Here is a 27200-nt window from a genome sequence, read left to right on the forward strand (position 1 = left end):
TCTGGAGGGCCGCAGTCTGACTACCCCTGATCAAGTAGTTGTGTGTAAAGATCTCGACCTGAGACTCTGGGTCATGGGTCAGCTTCAGGCCAGTGGGAACTCCTCAGAAGAAGAGATGAGCAACAGCAGAGGCAGAATCCCGACAGGATGACCGGAGGGGCAAGCTGCTCCAGATTCACAGCTGGAAGCGTCTGCAAAAGCACCTCAGCCTTGCAGCCTGCCTCTGTCTGGGACCAGCTGAAAAACTCAGGCTGTCATTTCACCAGAGTCACCAGCAGAACAATTCAGGCAGCGTCTAAGAAGTGAGCTGCAGACGAAAAGGTGCAGCGCAAGGTTACTGGCTTGACGCCCGCCTGGCTGAAATTGATGAGTCTTCTCAGGAGGAGAGCTGAGCATCAGCATGAAGAATTATTTAAGGACTGCTTTGGCAGCAGACACACGTGGCTGCAGCCGTGCACAGTGATTGCCACCCTGCTGACTCCTGCCTTGCTTGGCTCCTGGGACTGCTGACCTTGGACTAGACCTGTTGGCCTTTGACTCTTGGACTGACTGGTTTGGACTCTCGGCTTTGGACTCAGCTCTTTCTGACTCTGCTTCCCTCCCAACCAGCTCTGCTTTAATTGGCCAGCTACTTCTGCTGAAACCTGACACTACCACTCATCCACTGGCAGGCAAGTGGTTGATGGAGCAATGGTCTGATTCAGGGGAAGACGGCTTTATCTGTTTGTAGAACTGAGCCTCATTTTCGATGAGTAGGTGGGAGATGAGCAAGTGTGACTACTCTAGCTGTGGGTTTCAAGACAGCTAGAGCATTTCCTTGCAGATATTTCCTCAGATAGCTGGCGTGAAGCAGTGGTTACAGGCTCTGGCTAAGATCAAGAGAGGCTGGTAGGCCGGCCTTGGGTCCGACACCCTCTGTCAGCCTAGCCTGCCTCACAGGGTCGTTGTTACTGTGAGGATAGAATGAAGGAAGTGAAACCAACATTGTAAGCTGGTTCAGTTTTCACTGGGAATAAAAGCTGGTTATAAATATCTACACCAGGGGTAGTCAAACTGCGGCCCTCCATATGTCCATGGGCTACAATTCCCATGAGCCCCTGCCAGCATTCGCTGGCAGGGGCTCATGGGAATTGTAGTCCATGGACATATGGAGGGTGGCAGTTTGACAACCCCTGATCCACACAATTAAACAAACATGCAGGTGTGGCCCTTCTTCTGGAATAGCCACTTAAGTCTACAGTGGCACCCCAGTGAGATTCCTATGGGCTGTTGCAGGTTGCTTGTCTCTGCTTTGCTTGAATCCTGAGACAAACTGAAGGCAATGAATCCACATAAGGCAGACTGCAATTTCAGATTCAATATCCTTAACTGTATTAGGAGAAATGTCAATACTATAGTTGTGGTGACAGATTTCTCCTCTTAGGGAAAAAAAGTATGTGACATCATAGAGTAAAAGGTAAAGGTAAAGGTATCTCCTGTGCAAGCACTGGGTCATGTCTGACCCTTGGGGTGACGCCCTCCAGGTTTTCATGGCAGACTCAATACGGGGTGGTTTGCCAGTGCCTTCCCCAGTCATTAACGTTTACCCCCCAGCAAGCTGGGTACTCATTTTAGCGACCTCGGAAGGATGGAAGGCTGAGTCAACCTTGAGCCAGCTGCTGGGATTGAACTCCCAGCCTCATGGGCAAAGCTTTCAGACAGCTGCCTTACCGTAGATGGCCCTAAACTATCTGTCTGCATCCTCTGCTGAGCACAACAACTTTGCACAAGAAATAACTTAGATCTTCAATGCAAATCACTGGCCAGGGAAAAAAAGCCGCCTCTTTTTTACTGCACTGATAGCGTGACAACCCTGCTTTTTACTACCCGAAGGAGTCCCAAACCGGCTTACCAACACCATTCCTTTCCTCTCCCCACAACAGGCACCCTGTGAGGTAGGTAGGGGCTGAGAGAGCTCAGATAAAATTGCTCTGCGAGAACAGCTCTAAGAGAACTGGGACTAGCCCTAGGTCCCCCAGCTGGCTGCATGTCGCAGAGTGGGGAATCAAACACGGTTCTCCGCAGCTCTCTAACCACTACACTTTGATCCAGCAAAGCGCACTACACCCTACTGGGCCACATGGACAAGTCGGAAACAAAATCATCGCCCAGAAAGGTTTGTTACAACAGTGTAATTTACACTGGAGGTGTATGCAACATATTTCAAAAACAATTTAGCAGCCATGGCAGCAAAGATCGTTCAGCTAATTCACAAGGAGGCATTGGATTGTCGGCGTTTTAATTCTTCCTTCTTTAAGCCGCCATTATTTATTTTATCCTTTTGATTATTTAATCACATGTAAGCTGGATCATTTCTAAACCCTGCAGAGGTGCTCACAGCATTTGCACAATCAGTGTGTGTTTAGTTATATTAAGCTGAACACTAGGAACAAGCTGAGTCCTTCAGCTCCATCTCAGTCTTTTCGGTCCTGGCCCCCGGCTGGTGGAATGAGCTCCCGGGAGAGCTGCGGGCCCTGCGGGAGCTTCCAGTGTTCTGCGGGGCCTGCAAAACGGAGCTCTTCCACCAGGTCTATGGTTGAGGTCAGTACGGACAGGGTGATCTATATGGCCCTCCTTCCAGGAAGTGATGGTTGCTAATAACATCTGCTCCTTGATCTCTCCCACTCCTTCTCAAGATGTTGGTATAACTGAGATGTGAGGCATTGTTTTTTCCACCGTGTATCTTTTTGAGATTGATTAATTTGTGTGTGTTTTTATTCTGGGATTTTAATTGGGGGGTTTAGGGGATTTTTACCCAGTTGTAACCCGCCACGGTAATGACTGGGGAAGGCACTGGCAAACCACCCCATATTGAGTCTGCCATGAAAACGCTAGAGGGCGTCACCCCGAGGGTCAGACATGACCCGGTGCTTGCACAGGGGATACCTTTACCTTTATCTTTAACCCGCCACAAGCCATCAGGGAGTGGCGGGGAATAAATTGAAATCATCATCTTCATCATCATCATCTTAATCATCATCATCATCATACAGGGGTTTGGATCTGGCAATTTTATGTGGTATTCTGAGCAACTCTGAAAAACTGAGCTCACGCTTATCCCCACCTTCCCCGGAGCTAGGGAAGCCAGAAACATGGGGAGGGGAGTTTGTTACATGAGCATACAGTTATGCAACCCTGAGAATCGGGGATCGTGGGAAAAGGGAATACATGTGTTGCGACACAGATAACAGAAGCCCCTTTCCGATGTTTTGGCAATTAAAGAGCTATAGTTGGCATTTGCTTTGGGGTTTTTTCCTGCTATTTCTCTGATTCAAAAGAATGCCATTGTGAAACTTTGCAAGACAGAAACAACAAAACAAAGATAATCCCTTTCAAAATCAGCCATCTCTGTGCCAACTATGTTTTTAAAACTTAAATTTTTTTTCCAGAACAAAAAAGATAGCTTTGAAAGCCTCCCCCCCCAAACCATGTTATTATCGTTTTTGTTTTAATTCTGCAAAATTTAAGTTTCTAAAAGTGAAGGTCTCAAAGGGACGTAAATATGGGACTTTAAAATAAATTCTAGTATTCACAGACTACATGGATGGGATGAAATGCCTAGACCAGGGGTAGTCAACCCCCTGTAGTCCATGAACATCTGGAGGACCACAGGTTGACTACCCCTGGCCTAGACTACGTGGAAACATTCCAAAAAGCTCTCTGATAGTTCACTGGATTGCCCATTGGTTGAGTTTTGCTCCAAAGAGAAGTCCAACAGGTTGGGAGGACCATGAATGAATTGCAAAATCTAACCTGACATTACCATGTGGCTCACCTCTCAGAGCTTCTTCTAGTCACTGGCTGAACTGCAGTAAACATACAGAATGTTCACAAACACTGTAACTGCTGAGAGAGAACTCATACTAGTTTGACTGAAACATACCAGAACGCAGTAGCAGGCCTAATTACTTAATGGTGAAATTGTAACAAGACTCAGGGGCAGGAAGTATAATGCTTCATGGGTGGGAGGAGATACTGAGAATGGGAGATCAAATTCGCGTTTGTGCCGCCGCCATGCTGATGGCTGCGGCTCCCCCTCCCGGCCCCTCCGGGCTGCCAGCAAATCGTCCGTTCCCCTCCCGAAATAAGAAGCTTGCCGGGCCGCGAGTTAATCGGCTGCTTTGGCGGCCAATTTGCTCGCGACCTGGCGAGCTTCTCGCTTCGGGGGGGAGGGAAGAAGGAGCCGCAGCCCGGCGCCAAGGCCTTTGTGGCCCGCGGGTTGGGGACCACTGGGTAAGACCACAATTGGAATACTGTGTCCAGCTCCTTCCAGCACAGGGGCAGAATAGTGGAAGCTTGAAGGTATCTCTAAGAAGTACTCGTAATCGAAGCAAGCATCATGGGATGGGTGAAGGGGTGGCTGATAAAGCAGTAATAGAGTTCAGGGAGGGTGGAGCCTACCCGGCGAGTGTCCTTGAGGGAGACAGTGTTCATGCGCCCACACGTCACTCTAGGAATCCTATCGGTCTTGTTCTTGCTACAGATAATCTCTACCTCTCGTTTTTATTCCCCTTTAAGTGCTGGGGCCATCTTCATGGACATCTCATGGACATCTCATGCTTTAAGCCTGTAGGGCAAGTGATGTTTCATACTCACAGGTGGTTAGATGCGAGAGAGGACACCATGTCGCTTTTACTACACTAAATTATCATTTGTAATTGGCATCCTGAATAAGGCAAAGGACTGCGGCAGGATACACCTGTAATAAGCAACCTAATTTAGAGCTGGCAGATCTTTAACAAGAAATCAGTAGATCAGTAGAAAACAGATTATCTCAAAAGTGACTGCTTAGGTCTTCGTGTGGAGTAGAAAAATACAGTCAGAAACTGGGGGGGGGGGGAACGGGACAAAATTGGGCAGAAACTTGTCAGACAGAGATGGTATCAAGAGGGGAAGGGACCCTGGGGGCATCTTCTGTCCCCACCCCCTGCCTTATGTGCAATAGCGGCGGGAGGTGACATAAGAGAAAAGACATATTCTTTTATGAGGTAAAAGATGTGCTTTATGTCTCAGAGACCTGGGGCAATGTAGCGGCAGGAATGTGGTGCAGGAAATCCCCCATTCAAATATCGCCTCAGCAATGCGTTCACAAGACGGTTGTGAGCAGGACAAAATTTTACAGGCCTCAGACCCATGTTTTAAGAAAGCCTTTAGATTTTGATATTGTACAAAAGGGCATTCCACACATTAATTTGAGCACTGAGGAAGACCCCTCGGGGTCAAAATGTGCTGTCTATTTGGGCATATGCAGTTAGATATGTGTTTTTAATACATTTTTTAATGTCTATCAGTGCACTTTGTTTAATAAATATTTGTAAGATTTTTTAAAGTATTGCTTTTGCAGTCCAACTTTTGGGTTCCTGACTTAAGAAAGGTATGGACAAACTGAAACTGATTTGGAAGAGGAGAGCAAAGAGAGTTGGGTGCTCTGGAAACAAAGTCCTGTGATGTAAGGAACTTGGGGGTGTTCAACGAGGGAACTAGGGTGGCTGGAAAACTCTGAGAATTACAACTGGGCCCATTCTGCACACACTGGATAATGCACTTTCAGTGTGCTTTTGCAGCTGGGTTTTCCTATGCAGAACAGGAAAATCTACTTTGAAAGTGTATTGAAAACACATTATCTAGCCTGTGCAGAATGGGCCCTGGTCTTCAGGTTACAGAACTCAGTTCCCCTGGCGAAAATGGTTGCTTTGGAAGGTGGACTCCATGGCTTTATACGCCTTTGAGGCCCTTCCACAAACCCTGCCCTCCCCAGGCTCCACCTCCCAAATCTCCAGAAATTTCCCAACGTGGAATTGGCAACCTTGTTGGGAATAGAGAACTAAGTGGAGACATGACTGCACTCTTCAAATCCCTTAAGAACCATTGCATGGACAAGAGAAAAGACTTGTTCTCTGTGGCTCCAGTGGGTAAGACTAGAAAGGAAGGTAGGTTTTAGTTGGAAATCGGGGGAAACTTTCTAACTGTAAGAGCTGAGTGTCAATGGAAACAGCAACCTAGAAGAGGAGACCTCCACTTCACAGGGTATCTTCAAGCAAAGCTGGAGGGCTCCAGTCAGGAATGTTCTAGCCTTGCTTTTACTGCACTGAACAAGGGGGTTGGACTAGATGGCCTACAGGGCCCCTTCCAACTCTAAGGTTCTGTAACTGTCAGCAGGAGGCCTGAACCTCTCCCTGCTCTCTGGCTCTTCACGAGTGCCTTGATTGAGTCAGCAGGGAAAGAGCCAAAACATCCACACCCGTCCCTTGTGAGAATATCACAGATGGGGCCATCCGTGATCTATTATGCAAGTTTCTTGGTTCCTGGGAACCTTCCCATGGAGAATTTATACCCTGCTGTTGTCTTCTGTTATTCTTCTAACTTCAATTTTCCACCTTGTTTTTGACTAACATCAAGAGGGTCTAGTTTGACTGTAAGCCGCTTTGAGACTCCCTCGGGTAGAGAAAAGTGGCATGTAAGTACCAACGTTTCTTCTTCATCCTCCCTGTTTGCGGGAATGTCCTTGACCCAGCGAAGAACCGTCCTCGAATGCACAATGGCTAGGGAGAATATTTCATTCGCCTCTATTTCATTACATTGGGAGACTGCTTTATCCTTAAATCTATCTCGCAAAAATAGCATGTTGCACCATTGGCAACGTATATATTTCAATGCCCTACTGCCTGGATGCTGGTGCAGCAGCAAGACTTACAACAACCGCTATTTTAGAATTCTCTCTTTCCATTTTTCTGGCGATGGCGTTTTGAATTTAAAAAAAAAAACATACTGCACCTAACGCTACCCTATTTTTTTTGGAAGCTCTGATGAAATCATTGTGTGCAATGCCAGTGAAGAAACGACCAATCTGACTTTTTATTTAAAAACAATCTCACTGGGGAATTGTCGTGCCACTCTGTCCTAGTCCTTGTTGAATGACCAGCCGTTTGAGGGAACGATGAAGCAATCAGAGGACTATTTCATCGCGACCCTTCTAGGGTACAGGTGGGACTTCACCTGTATAACCTTATGGAGAAAGCCCTTAAGTTGCAGCCATCTTGCTGTATGTAAACTACCACAGCTGATGACAGAGCGGTTCCTCAGTGGAACAGGCTTCCTCGGGAGGTGGTGTGTTCTCCATCTTTGGAAATTTTTAAACAGAGGCTGGAGAGCCATCTGACAGAGAGGCTGATTCTGTGAAGGCTCAAGGGAGTGGCAGGTGACTGTGGATGAGCGACAGGGTTGTGAGTGTCCTGCATAGTGCAGGGGGTTGGACTAGATGACCCAGGAGGTCCCTTCCCACTCTATGATTCTATGATTCTGTGACAGAGGCGATGCTCCCACCGCTTTCTGAGTCCAGCATTTTACCCACTACACCTTCCCATCTTCGTACTTCCATGATTTTCCAAAGATTACACTAGTACTATTAGAAAGCAAACTGGTAATACAATCAACAAATCACGGCAAGTCTATACTGAGGAATGCAAGACGCCCACTGGGGTCGGGGGAACCCCTGCTTTGGCACTTTAGGGGTTTGTTTGTTTATTTGATTTCTAATCTCCCGCTCCTAGCCAGCTAGCTTGCGGCGGCTAAAAACTATAATTAAAACCCAATACAATGTAACATCCATAAAACTTTAATTAAAAAATTCTCCCACCCTCCCCAACTCACCCTCCTTCTCCCTTCTGCCACCTCCCAAGCCTTTAAACCCACCAAGCCAAAACAATTTCTGCAGTCAATACAGGGCAATGCAATAAGCTATCGGAGCACCGGATGGGGAGGGGAGGGGGAGATCTTCCTCCAACTCAACCTGGCCTCCACTCAATGCCTGGTGGAAGAGCTCCATTTAATAAAGTGGGAGAGTTCCCCCCAATCCTATCACCCAAAACTTTCAGAGTGGCGTTTGTGGCTTCACTGCAGATGCCGCCCGCTGCTATCATGCGCAGTACTCCCCTGAAATTTGTGGAGCTTGCTGCCAGCTCCACAAGAAGCTGGTCTGTGGAGGAGAGCAGACGCATACAATGGTGGCGGGCAGCGTCTGCAGAAGAGCTGTAAATGCCAGCTCTGCAGGTTTCAGGTGGGTGGAGCGGCACAAGGCACAATGCCCGTTCTGGTTTGGGAACAGACTTTACCATAGAGTTTTGCTCAAAGGCCTGAGTCTCGTCTCCGACATGCTGACATCATTTCTGTGTGATGACAGCACACTGGGGAGCTCCTGACCACACCCCCAAATCCCCCTGCCACCAGCCCACTTATCTATATTACAACTCCCTTGTACGTAAGGGCTGTATATACAAAGTGATATTATTCTGAAATGGGAGAGAGGACTGTACCATTTGAGGTTGCGGACGAGGGAGGAGGACTATTTGGAATTTTCCAGGACACAGGAACTAGTTAAAACAAAGACCATAGGACATCAGAGAGTCAGTCAGTGCTAGTTTTCTGCCTACAAGAACATAGGTTTTTGTTAGACATAGAACATTTTAAAATAATGGCATTCCGCATTTGTGGTCTAAACCAGTGCAGTGCCTTCCTCCACGCAAGAGGTCTACCTGCTCAGTCTGTTGCATATATAAAACAGGCCTAATTCAGTTCATGCTTCTTGTGAGGTGGTGGAGAACAGAGTGTCCAACTTCAGACTGCAAGCAGAATATCGCATTTTGGAATATTCTCAGGGGGGGGGGGAAGAAACCTCTCTGCAAATGCCTCTCTGGCATGCTAAGCAAACAGCCAAACCTCATTGCCTGCTGTGTTACTTTTTTGTGCAAAGGAACAGTCAAAGGCAAGGTCCATTCCATGAAGGAGCGCTCATTCATTCATTCATTCATTCATTCATTCATTCATTCATTCATTCATTCATTCATTCATTCATTCATTGGAACATTTTTTATGTTAACCTATCAGGCTCCACAAGTCGGCGAACCTTAAACAAGAATTAAAACACTTGAACACTTAAAAATACAGTTAAAATTATCAAACGATTCAATTAAAAACTGCATTAACAAGTGACACAAGGAGGAGGGACAGTAACCGTTACGTCAGATGAAATAGAAAAGTCTTCACTAGCTGGTGAAAGACCGGGGGAGGGTATTCCAAAGTTTTGGTGCCCACAACCCAACCTGTCTAGCTTCAGATGGTGGTTGCAATGAAGCAGGCCTCCAAAGATGACTGGAGTGTACAGGTAGGTTCTTACAGGACGAGGCAGTCGTTAAAGTATGATAGTCACAGGTCGTACAGGGCTTTCAAGGTCAATACCAGCCACTCTGGAAATCAATCTAGATGGGCACAAGACTGAAATGATATGGCCCCTATGACTCTCTCCAGTCAACACTCTGGCTCAAGAAGCAGGACATAGGATAGTTCCCTGTCCAGGACCCTGGAGAAGCGCTGCCAGTCACAAAAGGCAATACTGCCCTTAATTGGCCAATCCAAGGGTTGGTGAGAGTCTGCTTTAGTTTCAAGCAGTGTTGTTAATTCTACCATCTCAGCATCTGACCTCTGCTTTCTCCTGCATGCATGAGCCAGGAACACTGTTTCTAAGGGTTGCCTTCCTACTCTTCTGAGGGAGAACAGTAAAAGAACCCTTCTGTAGCTCGGCCGCCAGAGACCGAAATATGTCACTATAGAGATTCATCTGCCATCTCTCTCGCCAAGACGAGACAGGCAGATTTTTGCAACAAGAGGGGAATTTCACGAGTTGTGAAGGAAAGAAAAAAGAACACACAAACCCAACGCTGAGAGTCATTAAGGGTTTGGAAATTGCACTTCAGGTAGGTGAAACCTCATAATCAAAACATTATTTTACAAGTTACACTGAAATACTTAAAAAGTCCATGTTCAGACAGGTCTCGGGAGCTTCCCCTTCCTTAGAAGCGGGGAGGGGGGGAGCATAAGAAGGGGGCGGCGGAAGAAATCTCTGCGCTCGGCTGGGTAGGCGGGTCTCCTTGCGAGATGAATCAGACTTTTCATTCAGTTTTATAAGAAGCCTTGCTTCAAGCAGGGCCTATAATTATCTTTTGTTGCAAATCGGATGTGCGGTAATTACAGAGTGGTTAGAATCCAATACAATGTATGGAACTCATCTAATAGTGTACTGATTATGTTAATCTTCTCTTATGTCTAGGAAGGGGCCAAGCATGAAAAGGGGAGAGAGAGAGAGGCAGTAGGGATATTTTTACCAGGACCTGAGTATGGGGGAGGCAGCCTAAGCATAAGATTCAGAAATAAAATGGATATCATTGAATGGATGGGATCGTATCGGTCTCACATTGCGATCTGCACTGGGTAAGAGCCTGAGAAAAGCCCAACTGGATCAGAACAGCTGCCCATCTAGTCCAGCATCCTGTCTCCCATTCCAGCTTCTCTAACAACAAGGCAGAGAGGCCAAGACCTTCCTTGTGGCTTTGGCATGCAGAGGTGAAGTAGCTCTGAATGTGGAGATTCTCTTCATTTTTGGACTTGGATAAGGAAGATCTGGGTTCCTCTGGAGGCTGGAGCCCTCCCCTCATGTTGTGGAGGTTTTCTTTAGTCACTTTGGGAAGTAGCCATGGATAGACCTGATGCAATCTGTCTAATCCCCTTTTAAAGCCATCTACGCCTGTGGCAGGTTCTACATTTTAATCGCACACACACACCCACACACCCTTCCCCAAGAACATTAAGATGTGGCAACCAAATCTGCCTCTTATCAGCTCAACAGCCCCTGATGCACCTCGGGGGTGGGGGGGGGATGTAATAAGGGTTAGCTATGCCAAGATGGGGCCCATAGATCTTCTCTGCACCAGCCTCAACAAAATATCTGGTGGAAGAGCTCCATTTTTGCAGGCCCTGCAGAGCCGAAAAGGCCCTGGCCCTGGTTGAGGCTAGCCACACTTCTCCTAGGCCAGGAACCACCTATAAATTTGTACCCACAGAGCGAAGAGCCCTTGGGGGGGGGCATATGGTGATAGACAGTCCCTCAGATATGTGCCCAGACTGTGGAGGGCCATAAAGGTCAATACCAAAACCTTGAATTTGATCCGGAACACAAATGGCAGCCAATGCAACCAGTGCAGCTATCTGCAGGTGACCAGAACTGTACACAATATTCCAAATGAGGCCACACCACAGAGAGCCAGCTTGGTGTGTTACTTATGAGTGGCAACTTCTAATCTGGAGAACCAGATTTGAAAAAGGAGAGTCGGTTTTTATACCCTGCTTTTCACTGCCTGAAGGAGTCTCAAAGTGTCTTATAATCTCCTTCCCTTCCTCTCCCCACAACAGACGCGAGCTCTGAGAGAAACTGCTCAGCACTATCAGCACTGTGATGAGCCCAAGGTCACCCAGCTGTCTGCATGAGGAGTGGGGAATCAAACCCAGCTCGCCAGATTAGAAGCCACCACTCTTGACCACTACACCAAGCTTGCTCTCTTGTTTCTCCTCTCCTCCACATGCAGCCAGCTGGGTGACCTTGGACTAGTCACGGTCTTGTTGCGACTGTTCTCACAGAGCAGTTCTCACCCTCACCTGCCTCACAGGGGTGTTGTGGGGAGAGGAAGGGAAGGCGATTGTAAGACACTTTGATTCCTTTGAGTAGTTGAAGTTCTTCTTTTTCTTCCATTTCTGGATTAAATTATGCTTGGCTTCCTGTGCCTAATAATAATAGAGTCCCATCAGGTTGTAACTGACGCAGGGTGGCCCAAAGACCATGCAGGGTGGCCAAACTGTGGCTCTCCAGATGTCCATGGACTACAACTCCCATGAGCAGCATGCTGGCAGGGGCTCATGGGAGTTGTAATCCAAGGACACCTGGAGAGCCAGTTTGGCCAACCCAGCCATGGGGTTTTCAAGGAGACAGATGAGCAGAATTGGACTGCCATTGCCTTCTTCTGCATGGCAACCCCAGTCTTCTTTGGTGGTCTCCCATCCAAGTACAGACCCTGCCGGACTCTGCTTCGCTTCCAGGCCCTAATTAAATCAAGGTATTCCTGGCATTTCAGGATGCTCTTCGAGAATCATAGAATCATACAGTTGGAAGGGGCCATACAGGCCATCTAGTCCCACCCCCTGCTCAACGCAGGATCAGCCCTAAGCATCCTAAAGCATCCAAGAAAAGTGTGTATCCAACCTTTGCTTGAAGACTTCCAGTGAGGGGGGGCTCTCCACCTCCTTAGGCAGCCTATTCCACTGCTGAACTACTCTGACTGTGAATTTTTTCCCCCTGATATCTAGCCTATATCGTTGTACTTGTAGTTTAAACCCATAACTGCGTGTCCTCTCCTCTGCAGCCAACCGAAACAGCATCCTGCCCTCCTCCAAATGACAACCTTTCAAATACTTAAAGAAGACTATCATGTCCCCTCTCAACCTCCTTTTCTCCTTTTCTATGCCTACTCAGGTTATAATCCAGGTCTCTCTCCTTTCCAGGGCACACATATTCCCAAACAGCAGACTGTACTCCAATGGTTCCCAGCATCCCACACTGCATAAATAGCCATAAAGGACTCCAGTTCTGGAGAGGAAGAGAGAACAAGGCGCTCATTCACGGAGCAACAGCTGGAACCACAACTGCATTGAGTTCGCTGCTATCTTGTGGGATCTTTATAGCTCAGCACTATTTCCTACTGTTATAAGCCTCCTCTTATGTTCGTTTTATAGAGAGAGTGCAAGGTGGAAATTTGTGATCCTCATGAATGAAGAAGCAAAAAAATTCCAGAGAGGACTGCAGAAATACCCTACTTAATGAGGAGGGTAATATCCAGGAAACAGACAAAATATGTTTTATTAGAAGAATAAAAGAAGGCAAAGGGTATCAACAGCACAGAAATCCAGACTGCTGAACTAACCCTAACCCAGCCCTAACCCTAACCCTTGTCCCTGTCATTTAGAGCAGGGGTAGTCAACCTGTGGTCCTCCAGATGTCCATGGACTACAATTCCCATGAGCCCCTGCCAGCAAACGCTGGACATCTGGAGGACCACAGGTTGACTACCCCTGATTTAGAGACCTATTTCCTCTTCAGAGAGCCAGCTTGGTGTAGTGGCTAGGAGCATGGAGTTCTAATTTGGCGAGCTGAGTTTGATTCCATGTTCCCCCACGTGCAACCAGCTGTGTGACCTTGGGCTTGCAGCAGTAGCCACCATTTTTAGGTCCTGCTTACCACATGGGATTGCGGCTCACTCCACCTTCCATGAGAGGGTGGTGTTGTGGTTAAAGAGTGGTGGACTCTAATCTTGGTTTGATTCCCCACTCCTCCACATACAGCCAGCTGGGCGACCTTGGGAAAGGAACAGTTCTTTTAAACTGTTCCTGTATGGGCGTGTATACAGCTCTGCTTCCTAACCATATTCTGCACGATCGCTCCACTTCTGGGGTTTCTCAAAGCCTGAAGAATATTTCAGGGGGTTCTCAATGGTAAAAACGTTGAGAAAGGCTGCTCGAAGCAGTCTTGAGATTAAGAGCCAACCAGTCTCCGGGTTTGGTTGCCAGGAGGATGACGGCAAAGTTTGGAGATGCCGTACTCAACCATCAAACAAGTTGAGCTTCACCGCTTTTTAAATTTTTTTACCCAACCCTGTGCAGAAAGAAGAACTCTCTGTAGTCTCTGTAGCAAAGCCCTCTGCGTTCGAAAGGAACGGCGGCCCTCCTACAAAGAAATCGTACTTATAATAGAATAAGCACACAGCTTCTGTGGGCTGGGAAGAGAGAAAGGCAGCTGCGATCTTCGTATTCCTTCCGAGGTTTTGTAAGGCTATGCCTGAGACACACCAGTGATTCATATTATGACATGAGTAAGAACTTAAATATATATATATATACTAGGTTTAAGGCCCGCTGTAGCCTTCCAGTTGGCCCCTCCGCTTGTCAATCCAAGGCCAAGAAGCCAATCCGGGGTTTCAGTCCTGGACTCTGCCCAACCCAACCCCCTTACTGTTTTATTTATACCGCTCCTCGAGTGGTTTACAGATAGGAATTGATGAATATGAAACTCCATGGGCTCTATGCCTCCCTAAAAGAAACACAGCTGGCACAGGTGAGACGCAATTGCACAATTCTCAATTTTTCCTTTATTTCACGCCAGGCTTTGTCTCCACGGCTTCTTCTGTGCAGACTCCCCGGCCTGGAAGAAATACTGTCAGCACGCTTAGACATCTCGCCTACCTCTTCTTCCCTTTTGAAATCTGACTTTCTCTGAAAAGCCTCCCCGGAGAACATCATGACCTCATCTTTTCGGTTCTTCTTTTACACCGTATGAGCAACAGTTTTTATCGCAGGAAAAGCAGGCCAGCTCTGCCCTTTTGGAATTTTGGAGGCCAAGGAAGATGACTTTAAAAGGGGATTAGACAGACTGATAGAGGAGAGATCTGTCAATGACTGGCAGCCAGGGAACTGGGGAAATCTCCACATTCAGCAGCAGTATATCTCTGAAGCCCAGGGTTAGGAGGCAACATCAAGAGGAAACTTTGGATCCTGTGGTCTTTTTGCTGGACCTTCCAGCCAAATTGCTGAACACTGTGAAAAAGGGCTCTATCGGGATCTTTTGTCTGATCCAGCAGGGCTTTTCTTATGTTGTTACTGAGGGATCTGAAACAGTGGCAGCAAAGAAGAACTTCTTTGTAAAGTCAATTTCTTGTCTCCCTGGTGTTTCCTTCGGAGTAGCTTTAAATATTCTGCTTTCCTTTGAAAAACATCGAGGAGGAAAACCATGCAAAGAACCGAAACCAGCTTGTTTCGGAGAACCAGCTGTCCTGCAAATATCCTCTTTTTTCTGGGTATAACAGAGAAACCTTCTGATGACAGGGGAAATCCTGAATGATTCTGTTGTCCAAGGGCCTCTTACACGGCGCATTACAATTTACAGGAAAGAAAGGGAAATCCCCAGTCAAAGAAGCATTGCATAATCCACATGTGAACCACCACAAATCCGAACAAGTTACTGCAACTCAAGAATCCATAAATTACCCACAGAAACTTGTTCTGTATAATATTGATACTCAAAACTCTCCTATATAAAGAAACTCCAGAGTCCCTGGGGGAGCCAACCACAGATTTAAAAACAAACTCAAAAATTCCCACAAAACCACACATTTGCCCTGCGCTGAGTAAGAAATTAACAACCATTCATAAGAATAATTTAGAGCAGGGATGTTTCTTTGTCACTGTACCAGAATGGTGACCAGATGGCTGCATGTGGAGGAGCAGGGAATCAAACACTGCTCTCCAGATTGAAGGCCATTATTCTTGACCACTACACTAAGATGTCCAAGAATATTAAGAAGTATTTAGAAAACCAATAGTAAGAAAGTCATTGCCAGACCTACAGCCCTTTAAACTTTGCAGAATGCATAAACTTTGTCATATAAACCAGTGGTCCCCAACCTTTTTATCACTGGGGACTGGTCAACGCTTGACAATTTCACTGAGGTCCGCGGGGGAAGGGGGTAATCTTTTGCCGAGGGACGTCGCTGCCGCCTGAGTCCCTGTTCCGCTTGCTTTCCCTCCGGCGCCCCTGACTTCCTGCTGCCCACTGGGGGGCGCTGCCAGCAGCAGCTGCACAGTGCCACACCTAGGGGGAGCTCCAGCCATGGCGGCCTCCGGAGAACACCAAAGTTGAGCCGGCGGCAGAGTGGCAGGGCAGCCCCCGAGGCAGCAGCCGGCCAGGAGAACAAGGAGGAGCCGTAGCCCGGTATCAACTGATCCACGGACTGGTACCGGTCTCCGGACTGGGGGTTGGGGATAGTTAAACCATTGTCACCTGCCAAGTGCTAGATCACATATATACACAACATTATCTACGAGTACAGTTCCAGACAGGGAAAATAATGGAGATGTTTATAACACCCCATTGCCTCCCACACATGAGCTGTCCTGTAACTTAGAGGGGGGGATTATACATCCTGGCCTGCTTAGCATCCACATCGGACAAAGGGAGAAAAGGTAATATTCTGGAATTATCTGAAGAAGGTGAAGAAATGGTGCATTACAAAAAATGCATTATAAAATCTTGGTTAAACGACTTAATAAATTTGAAAGTCCATTACCAAGACTCCGTAAGAAGGTCTGTCGATTATGCAGAACTGGAAGCATAAATGGCGTGTGATTTGAACGCTCAGCTTATCTCAAACGCAGTGAAGCTCGTGCACAAAGGAAGAAATCTCTCAGCCCTGGAAAATATCTTCATATTTGTGTTTCTCTTACCTCGTACTAAAAACTCTCAACAAAAATTTTTGTAAAGCAAAAGCTCTCCACTGCTTTATTTTCATTTGCTGCTATTCAGTGAAGCCCACATGAAGAGACACCCAAGGAAGAAAAAATAATCCATTCCAGAGAGCTTGTGGCAGTCACAGCTGCTTAGATTCCCACCCTAGCACTGAGCAATATTTAAAAAAGCATCTCAACAACCGCCAGAGAAACCCCTCCTGCCTAAAGCCAATAGAGCCATGTCGGAGAAAGAGCCAATAATTGCACCCTAAGGAAACCTGCCAGTAACCCACACGTTAAAACGGAGGTCATGGAGAAGCGCCACTGGGGTGGGGCTTCCCAGAACAAAAATGGGGCAGGAGTTCTCTGCAGGGTGTTTTTAAAATATCACACTCTCATGCCAGGAAAAAAAACTCTTGAGAGTTCCTGGATGGCTCATATCTGAAACAGCTAACTACAGAAGACTCTTGTCTGAACGGTGCACAGTTCTACCCTACCCCTGTTAAGGCAATAACTGCTGCACCAGCAATTTCATCCCACAGTGTCAGTATCTGTGAGGCAAAGCACCCCTGATTCCTCTCCTCAAGGGTTAATATATGTAGTAGCTAACTGGTTCCATCTTGTGAGTGTTACTAATGGCAGCCTACAGACCTCTTATCATCTTCAGGACAAAAGCATGGAATGGGCAGGGGTAGTCAACCTGTGGTCCTCCAGATGTTCGGGGACTACAATTACCATGAGCCCCTGCCAGCTGGCAGGGGCTCATGGGAATTGTAGTCCATGAACATCTGGAGGACCACAGGTTGAATACCCCTGGACTAATGGGAGAACTTGTGAGCCGCATCATGGGAGGGGGAGAATCAAAGCGTGGTGAGGTAATCCTCTGGAGGACTCTAGCCAGAGTGCATTATAACTGGTTCATTAATATCACCTGACCCAGGCAGGTTTAAATACTATTATTGGCCTAGAAACTTGCACTCGAAAGCTCATGCCTTGGATAAATCTTGGTTTGTCTTAGAGGTGCTACTGGACTTTCATTTTATTGTGCTACTTCAGACCAACACGGCTACTCATTTGAATCTGGCCTAGAATCTGGGAGACAAGCTAGCTTGCCTTTTGATGGAACACAGCCTCAATTTTGTATCTGCCCTGTTTGCAAATGGTGGTGAGCTCCCCCTCACTGGCAGTCTTCAAGCAAAGGTTGGATGCACACTTTTCTTGGATGCTTTAGGATGGTTAGGGCTGATCCTGCGTTGAGCAGGGGGTTGGACTAGATGGCCTGTATGGCCCCTTCCAACTCTATGGTTCTATGATTCTAGGATTCTATAACGCTTAAACTAAAGCTCGGGATTTCGTGACAGCCATCTAACGCTATATTTCATTGTGTTAGATAGTGAAGTTAGCACTTCTTATTTTCTGAATGCGCTTGCTTTTAGAGACTTGTGTTAAGGATAAATGGATATTTTGAAACTTGTTCTAATGAACTTTACACGTATTTTTTTTAGGTCTGAGGGGTTTTGTGCACACTTGCCGTCGGAACCCACGGGGTCCAGGTTTGGGCTCCTTGGCAGCATTCGATAGGAAAGATTTGAGTCACATAGCACTTTAGGGACCAGGAAGACTTCCAGAGTGTAAGCTTTTTGAGAGTCAAAGCTCCCTTTGTCAGATGTCTGAGAAAGACATGTGAAATGTTTTTGAGGGACGGCATCGGAGAAGGCTTGCAAACCAATGGGAAACCTGGACTTTATTATCATTAGACTGTAGAGCAGGGGTAGTCAAACTGCGGCCCTCCAGATGTCCATGGACTACAATTCCCATGAACCCCTGCCAGCGAATGCTGGCATTCGCTGGCAGGGGTTCATGGGAATTGTAGTCCATGGACATCTGGAGGGCCGCAGTTTGACTACCCCTGCTGTAGAGAGTCTTGGATCATACTCCCTACTTGTCCCTTTTCAGCACAGTGGAACAATCTCAATGCCAGCGAACGGCTCCTTCAATTTCAAGCTCACATAGAATCATAGAGTCGGAAGGGACCTCCAGGGTCATCAACTCCCTGCAGAATGCAGGACATTCACAATTCTCTGCCTGTCCAAATCCATGCTCACAAAAAACCGAATCTCTGGCCAATTTGCCCTCAAAGAAATTCGCCTCCTAATCCCAAAGTGGTGATTGGTATTTAGCTGGGATTGCAAGAAAGGAGGGAAAAAAAACCTTGGCTTGGTACATTATCTAAAATAATGGCTCTGTGGAGCATAAGTCATAGCTAAATGTCAGCCACATGTCCCCCGTTTCCTCTTCGTCTTACACCTATTAGTTACTGGGAAGCCTTCATGAACCTCTTACTCATAATGTGGCTATATATAAAACCTGCTCTCCATGTACTCTCTCCACACACCCCCACAGGCAGACACAATATCTCCATATATGTTATACGTATATACAGTCCAATAAATGTTACTTTCCTCCAAATATTTCAACTTCATATCACCATCAAAAGGGCCCAAACGACCACATATATCTCAAACAAACAAACAAACATAGAAAAAGTCAAACTAACCAGGAAAAGCTAACACCAATTTAAAACAAAACAATAATAACCTAAATAGCTAACAAAAAAGCAAATGTCGTTCCAGAAGGGAGCTGTACTTGTTCTGTTGTAGAACTGCTAGATTTGAATCCAGTGGCACCTTAGATACCAACAAGACGAAGAAGGGGAGAAGGGTTTTACATTCTGCTTTTCTCCACTTTTTTATCGTTGAGAAACCCCTGAAACATTCTTCAGGCTTCCAGAAACCCCAGAAGTGGCACGATCATGCAGAAGGTGGTTGGGAATCATCATACATGCCCACCCAGGGACCCTCCCCTTCCCATCTCCTTAAGGCCCGTCACTGGCTATTTGGGGAGGGGGGTCGCATAACCATATATGCTCATACCAGCCAATAAATACATAACAACATTTTTAAAAATGCATAAAAATTATTTAACTCCTACCCATTCAGGAAACCTTCCCAGGGCTGTCGAGAAACCCCAGGGTTTCACAAAACCCTGGTTGAGAAAACCTGCTGCACCCAAGAAGCCTCAAAACAGCTTACAATCACCTTTCCTTCCCCATTCCACAGCAGGTGCCTTGTGAGGCAGGTAGGGATGAGAGAGTTCTGAGAGAACTGTGACTGGCCCGAGGTCATCTAGCACAGAGGTAGTCATCTTGTGGTCCTCCAGATGTCCATGGACTACAATTCCCATGAGCCCCTGCCAGGGGCTCATGGGAATTGTAGTCCATGGACATCTGGAGGACCACAGGTTGACTACCCCTGATCTAGCAGGCTTTGTTTGGAGGAGTGGAGAATTGAATCTGATTCTCCAAATTATAGTTTGACATTCTTTACCATTACAGCAGGCTTGCTATCTAATGAAGGAAGCTTTGACTCTTGGAAGCTTATACCCCGAAAATTTTGTTGCTCTCTAACTGGGCTAAAAAAAAACAAACCCCTAACTGCACACAGTTCTAACTATGTATCTGAAAAAGTGTGCAAACGAATGAAACCTTGTACCCAGAATTAAATTTTGTTGGTCTTGCACGTCCCACTGGACCGGAGCTAAGTCGAAGATGGGTTTAAGTTTTCCCTTACCAGTTCACGCCCTCAAATCAATCTGCCCCCTCCCCACCTTCAACAGCGACCCAGTTTCCCCAGATTTGGGTCAACTGGTATATGCGTATTCCAGGTCTAAAAATACTTGAGGGCTGATGTAGGTTTTCTATTCTTACTTTATGCAATGCCAGTGAAATATTCATCTTTTGAAAGTTTTTTTTAAAACACATTTGCTTTCCTGAAACTTCATACCTCGATTGCTCTAAGTAGCGTTGGAGAACAGGGCAGATATTGCAAAATCTGTAGGTACTTCTGGTCTCTTCTCTGTTCCAGAGCAATGGATCACAGATAACAACAACAACAACACCTGGAAGGGGCTCCAAAATAGGCATTTGAAGAAAGAAACAGAAAGACTCATCCTAACAGCAGATGTCAACTTTGCAAGACAAAGGATGAAACATTCAAATGGGTAGGTGTGTTGGTCTGAAGTAGAAAAAGGATGAAACAGTTGACCACATGGACAGCCCCTGCAGTAAACTTGCTCAAGCTGACTATAAAGAATGCCACAATAGAGTTGCAGCTATGTTGAACCGGAATCGTTGCAAGAAGTATGGCTTTCCCCCTAGCCGGAAAATTCATGGGATCATAAACCAGACAAGATCATGGAGAATAATGAAACTGCTTTTTTGTGTGTGTGTGACTTCTGATACCTGGAACATAACACCCCTGGTATTACACTTGTAGATGAGAAACAGGGTTGGATCATTGACAATGTGATCCGAGGAAATAGTAGAATAGAAAAGAAAGAATAGGAGAAGACAACAAAATACCAAGACTTATAAAGTCAAGATGTCATAGTCCCATTGTATACGGCACTGGTCAGACCACACCTGGAGTACTGTGTGCAGTTCTGGAGGCCTCACTTCAAGAAGGATGTAGATAAAATTGAAAGGGTACAGAGGAGAGCGACGAAGATGATCTGGGGCCAAGGGACCAAGCCCTATGAAGATAGGTTGAGGGACTTGGGAATGTTCAGCCTGGAGAAAAGGAGGTTGAGAGGGGACATGATAGCCCTCTTTAAGTATTTGAAAGGTTGTCACTTGGAGGAGGGCAGGATGCTGTTTCTCTTGGCTGCAGAGGAGAGGACACGCAGTAATGGGTTTAAACTTCAAGTACAACGATATAGGCTAGATATCAGGAAAAAGTTTTTCACAGTCAGAGTAGTTCAGCAGTGGAATAGGCTGCCTAAGGAGGTGGTGAGCGCCCCCTCACTGGAAGTCTTCAAGCAAAGGTTGGATACACACTTTTCTTGGATGCTTTAGGATGCTTAGGGCTGATCCTGCGTTGAGGAGGGGGTTGGACTAGATGGCCTGTATGGCCCCTTCCAACTCTATGATTCTATGATTCTATGTAAGAGCGTGCCTGGGACAAAGTTATCACTGTGCCAGTTGTCACTGGAGCCCTTGTGGCAGCACCTAGAACTCTCAAGAAACACTTGGACATTCTGAGCAGTGAGCTAATAGCACAAGCTCAGCTCCAGAGGACAAGAATCCTGTGAAGATACCTCTGCAATTCCCAAGAACTTGTGTAGATCTCAAATTACAGAACACTACGCACCAGTCAAACATATCACTGTGACAATTAATAATAATAGCTGTAATATATTGAATGTTGACTGTTCAAAGGGCTTTGCAAATATCAACTTGCAAGCCTGCAAGAATGCCACTATTCCTTTATGATTATTCTATATTACAGATTGGGGGCTGATGTGACGACAGAAGCATTTCCACGTCCACCTGGCAGCATCCTGATTCATATCCTGTGCTATAACTGCTCTCATCTGGGCATATCATCTGGGAGTCCTTATTCAGGCAAAAATATTCTTAGCCATGATATCAAAGGCCATCTGGACAGCTATAGTACCACTAATGCTTAGATGAATTTCCTGGAATAACATGGGCAATGTATTATCGCTTTGGAGCAAAGTAAGATTGGCATCTCAAATGAATGTTAAATATAGAACCGAGTTGGAAGCCAGGGCCACCTTTAAAATCAGCAAAGTTTAATTCTGGATCTAAGCTTTCATGTTCGTGCACACTTTGTCAGATGCATGCACACGACAGCTTATACCGTGAATAAAAATTTGCTGGTCTTGAAGGTGCCACTGGACTCAAACAATGCTCTGCTGCTTCAGACCAACCCAGCTCACCACCTGAATCTATCTCCGTGTTATATTTATGCATCACTTGATCGACAGGGAAGAAAAGAGCAGTTTCAGACACCGTCTTTTGACAGCTGGAGAATCAGAGTTCAGGCAAAGACAACAAGCTGTCTCTGCTATCTATCCATTTAGCCTGAGGATGTTATGATCCAGCTTCGGGGGATGGCGAGAAGAAGGAGAAGAGCAGGGTTTTTTTGGACCCCACTTTTGACTACCTGAAAGAATCTCAAAGCAGCTTACAATCGCCTACCCTTCCTCTCCCCACAACAGACACCCTGTGAGGGAGGTGAGATGGGGAGACTTCTGAAAGAACTGTGACTGAGCCAAGGTCAACCAGCTGGCTTCACGTGAGGAATCAAACCTGGTTCTCCAAAGTAGAAGATGCTTCTCTGAACCACTGTACCAAGCAGGCTCTCAGCCTTTGGCTAAAGTTATCAGCTGGGCTCAAACAGTTTTTGTTGAGCAATCAACTAGAATCTGAAAGGTAGACTGAATTAAGCACTAAATAGAACCATATGTTTTTTGTTGTTAGAATCATAGAACCATAGAGTTGGAAGGGGCCATACAGGCCATCTAGTCCAACCCCCTGCTCAACGCAGGACTGTTGGTATTAGGCAAAGGCAGAGTTTTTCCATGGACTCTTTGGGGTCCTATATTATTAATGTATTTATACCCTGCTTGTTTCCCCAGGGGAGAAGCAAAGTGGCATGCAACACCCCTCTCCCCTCCACATTCATCCCCTCCTCCACTTAATCTTCACCACAGTCCTTTGAGGTAGGCTATACAGAGATACAGTGCCTGACTCATGGTCACCCAGCAATTTCACAGCAGAGCAGGGATTTGAATCTGGGTCCCTTGGATCCTCGAGGGAAGCACTACAGCATGTTGGCCCTGATTGCCTCGTAATTGGTGCCGGTATGCTGCTCCTCCCCCTCCCCTTCCTGATGTTTTTCATCATACTTATTAAGTGCTCTTTTTTGTTGTTGATGACGTTCAGTACAGTTTTAAAAGTGTCCTTTCTGTTTTTATGACTCTTGTTAGCTGCTTTGTAAACGGAAGACAAGATATAAACATTTTTAATTCATCACATAAAATCAAACCGTAACTTGCCCTGGTATGCCTTTTTGAAATACGGAGTCATGTATAAAGCACTTTGCAATTTCACAAGCCAAAGCTACCACTGATTTCTAGAAGGGGGAAAGGCCATCTTTAATAGCTTCTTTCCCCTGAATTCCTTATTATGAAATGGATATGTGAAAATAAACAAAGAAGTCGGTATGCCAGGCTCCAGGTGGAACCAGGGGATCCTGTGGAATTAGGGCTCATCCCCAGGTGACAGAGATCAGTGCCCCTGGAGAAAATGGCTGCTTTAGAGGGTGGACTCAATAGCATTATATTCCATGGGGGTCCGTCCTCACTGCAAATCCTGCCCATATCCTATAGCCCACATCACTTCTTCTCAGACACATGGACTAGGGAGTAGGGGTGTGCGCTTCGGTTCGGCTCGGTTCGGCCGCTTTGGCGATCACTGAAGCCCGAAGCAGTGCACCGCTTCGGGCTTCAGTGATTGCCAAAGCGGCCGAATCAAACCAAACCGAACCACACAACCCAAGCTCACCTAGCATCAGGATTCAGGATGGGCCTCTACTCCTGTTGCCAAGTTCCAAGTGGTGCCTGGAGATCTCCAGGGATTACAACTGATCTCCAAGCCACAGATCAACTTCTCTTGAGAAAATGGCCACTTAGGGAAGCAGACTATGGCATTCTACCGCACTGAAGCCCCTCTTGTCCCAAATTCTGTCCTCCCCAATCTCCACCAAAGACCCAACTCTCTAGGAATTTCTCAACCCAGAGCTGGCAACCCTAGACTGTAATGAAAAGAGATGGGTCTCCCTAGGGGTTCTTAAGCCACTTTGGCTTCTGCTACAGGTGGGGAATCATGATGGCCTGCAGGCCACGAGCAAGATTGGAGGCCAGCAGCTTCTTGAAGACCAATGAAATTCAAGCTCCCTTCATCAGAGACAAGCAGGCACAGAGATCTCCGAGCCCTTCTATATGAGTAAGAAGGTGGGCGGGATGTGACCAGGAAGGAAGTCAGGTTGGAAGAATGCAATGCAGAACCTAATCAGCTTGATTAGAGCAGGGGAGAAACACTTAAGGGGAGGAAATGCAGAAAATTAGCATCTGAATTGAGATAAGAATCCAGTGTGCCTGTATTTGTTTTCCCTCACCTTAACAGTGAAACCTGCTGCGGCATCTCAAGGCGAATGGAATTTTTATAAGGTTTCACATGCCTTGCAGTCCTTTGGCAGCTAGATTTGAATCCTGTAGCATCTTTTAGAGCAGGATTTCTCAACCAGGATTTTGTGAAACCCGGGGGTTTCTTGAAAGCCCCGGAAAAGTTTTCTGAACGGGTGGTAGTTAATTTCTAATATATATATATAATATATATATAAATTTGCCAAACGTTTGTCAGGTGATATGAGCACATATGGTCAATGTTGACCTGACCCGCTCCCAAAATGGTCAATGATGGGCCTGGAGGGGGTTGGAAAGGGAGGGGCCCCAGGTGGGCACATACACAGCTCTGCTTCCCAACCATATTCTGCACGATCGTGCCACTTCTGGGGTTTCTCAAAGCCCGAAGAATGTTTCAGGGTTTCTCAATGGTAAAAAAGTGGAGAAAGTCCGTTTTAGTCAAGAACCTAAAAAGGCCAAAATAAGGGAAATGAAAAGAGCCTCTTGTGGTGCAGAAAGGTAAGGCAGCCGCCTGAAAGCTTTGCCCGTGAGGCTGGGAGTTCGATCCCAGCAGCCGGCTCAAGGTTGACTCAGCCTTCCATCCTTCCGAGGTCAGTAAAATGAGTACCCAGCTTGCTGCTGGGGGGTAAACGGTAATGACTGGGGAAGGCCCTGGCAAACCACCCCGTATTGAGTCTGCCATGAAAACGCTGGAGGACGTCACCCCAAGGGTCAGACATGACTCGGTGCTTGCACAGGGGATACCTTTACCTTTACCTTTAAGGGAAATGAATTTAAGCCTCTGTAAATGCAACAAGAAATGCAACAATATGGAGCTTGAAGAAGATTGGGAGGTTTTGCCACGTGACAATGATTGACAAGTCAAAAAAACTATAGTAGGATGTTTTTACTTCCTGTCCCTCAGCTATCATGAGCAGAAACAAATCTAGGGGAACAATCTGGTGGCAAACGGGGCACAAAGCCTCCCCTATGTGGAAGTGGAAATAGTTCCGGGGAGCTATCCTCAGGCAAAAAAATAAGATTTGGTTCCTATATGCCGTTTTTCACTACCCCGAAGAAGTCTCAAAGTGGCTTACAGTCGCCTTCCCTTTCTTCTCCCCACAACAGACACCCTGTGAGGTGGGTGAGGCTGAGAGAGCTCTGATATTACTGAAAAGTTTTATCAGTGCTGTAGATAGTCCAAGGTCACCCAGCTGGCTGCACGTGGGAGAATGTAGAATCGAACCTGGCTCGCCAGATTAGTAGTCTGCACTCCTAACCACCACACCAAACTGGCTCTCAATTGTAAAAAAAACAGGGGACATAGTGGCATAACAACTGGGTGAGTCCTCTGTGCAGAAACGGTCCGAGTTACAAATACCATCTGAGTATAAACATTCTTTTTTTCAACCAGGGGTTTAAAAAATCCGAACTTAAGTAGAATGCCTTTATATTTCCTGGTTCTGTAATTTGCTATGATTAGCTGCTGCACACCAAGCACATATTCCAACAGGCATGTCTCAGGAATCTCCCCTGGGTGGAAGTAGGTCGGACTGTGTGTCTCTCCGTGCGCAAGATCAGAAGCCTTCCCTTCACTTTTGTTGTCTTCTCAGGCAGAATACCTGACGGGTGCTCCTTTGCATATCCTCAGCTGCCATTTGTACAACGATGGCCTGTCAGAGACGTGGACCGTGGGTGAGTGAATGAATGGCTGCTTGGCGCATGCAGTGGTCCAGTTTCGGCCATGTTCTTGACTACCAGAGTCACAGTTAAACCAGACATAAATGGTACCTACTGGAGCGTCGGGGAAGAAGAGCTGGAGAAACAGCATGGCCAGTGTGCCTGCGAGTGGCCATCATACTCCTGGCAATAATAGCTGCTACACACTGATGTTTCGCTGGTCAGCAGGCGGAAACAGGGAGGCAGAGATGGTTGTTGCCGCTTCATGACATCATTTCCGGCACAGCCCAGAAGTACTGGCCTTACACGTAGATGACAGTCTAGCACTCTGGGCCCCCCCCCCCCATCTCTTTGGCAGGCGTGGCCAAACTGTGGCTCTTCAGATGTCCATGAACTACAATTCCCATGAGCAGGCAGGCAGGGGCTTGTGGGAATTGTAGTCCATGGACATCTGGAGAGTCATAGTTTGTCTACCTCTGATCTATGGTTTCCACCGAGCTTTGGGATGAGTGTGAAAGCACCACCAAGGTGCAATGCTGGCGCTTCTAGGTCGGGCTTAAGTGATGTCATCACAAGGTGGCAATGATTGAAGAAGAAGAGTCGGTTCTTATATGCCGCTTTTCCCTACCCGAAGGAGGCTCAAAGCGGCTTACAGTCGCCTTCCCATTCCTCTCCCCACAACAGACACCCTGTGAGGGAGGGGAGGCTGAGAGCCCTGATATGACTGAAGAAGGATAGTTGGTTCTTCTATGCCGCTTTTCTCTACCCGAAGGAGGCTCAAAGCGGCTTACAGTCGCCTTCCCATTCCTCTCCCCACAATAGACCCCCTGTGAGGTGGGTGAGGCTGAGAGAGCCCTGAGAATCCTGCTCGGTCAGAACAGTTTTATCAGTGCCGTGATGAGCCCAAGGTCACCCAGCTGGTTGCATGTGGGGGAGTGCAGAATCGAACCCGCCATGCCAGATTAGAAGTCCGCACTCCTAACCACTACACCAAACTGGCTCTCACATTGCTGCCCCCCCCAATTAGGTACCCCCTTTTCTCCCACCCATTGTCAGCCAACCCCACCATTAGGACTCTGAAGAACAGGGAAGGAGGAAGAGCTACTCACTCCTCCTCCTGGGGACAAAAGATTACCAAGTCCTTTACAACAGTTTGCTAATTATTTCTAACGTTTTAGTTTGTGTGTAGGCTGCCTTTCTTGCTGGTTGGATTACAGAAAAAAGGGAGGTGTGCCATAAGCATAAATCATCCAGCAAACAATACAACAGGACTA

At 46.7% G+C, this 27200-nt stretch overlaps 1 protein-coding gene and 1 long non-coding RNA gene across 3 annotated transcripts in view; one reads left to right on the forward strand and one right to left on the reverse strand.

Annotated features, from left to right (window-relative positions):
• Positions 1 to 23477, forward strand: LOC143844428 (uncharacterized). The gene is made up of 3 exons (XR_013233979.1): positions 1 to 671; positions 20121 to 20256; positions 21543 to 23477. It is a non-coding gene; the product is annotated as an uncharacterized LOC143844428 (long non-coding RNA).
• The window catches only part of NSMCE2 (NSE2 SUMO ligase component of SMC5/6 complex), a 222394-nt gene that overhangs the window by 22838 nt on the left and 172356 nt on the right, over positions 1 to 27200 (reverse strand). The window lies entirely within an intron of this gene.

The sequence above is a fragment of the Paroedura picta genome, chromosome 9 (genome assembly GCF_049243985.1).
Source record: "Paroedura picta isolate Pp20150507F chromosome 9, Ppicta_v3.0, whole genome shotgun sequence".
In the NCBI taxonomy this organism is placed as follows: Eukaryota; Metazoa; Chordata; class Lepidosauria; order Squamata; family Gekkonidae; genus Paroedura; species Paroedura picta.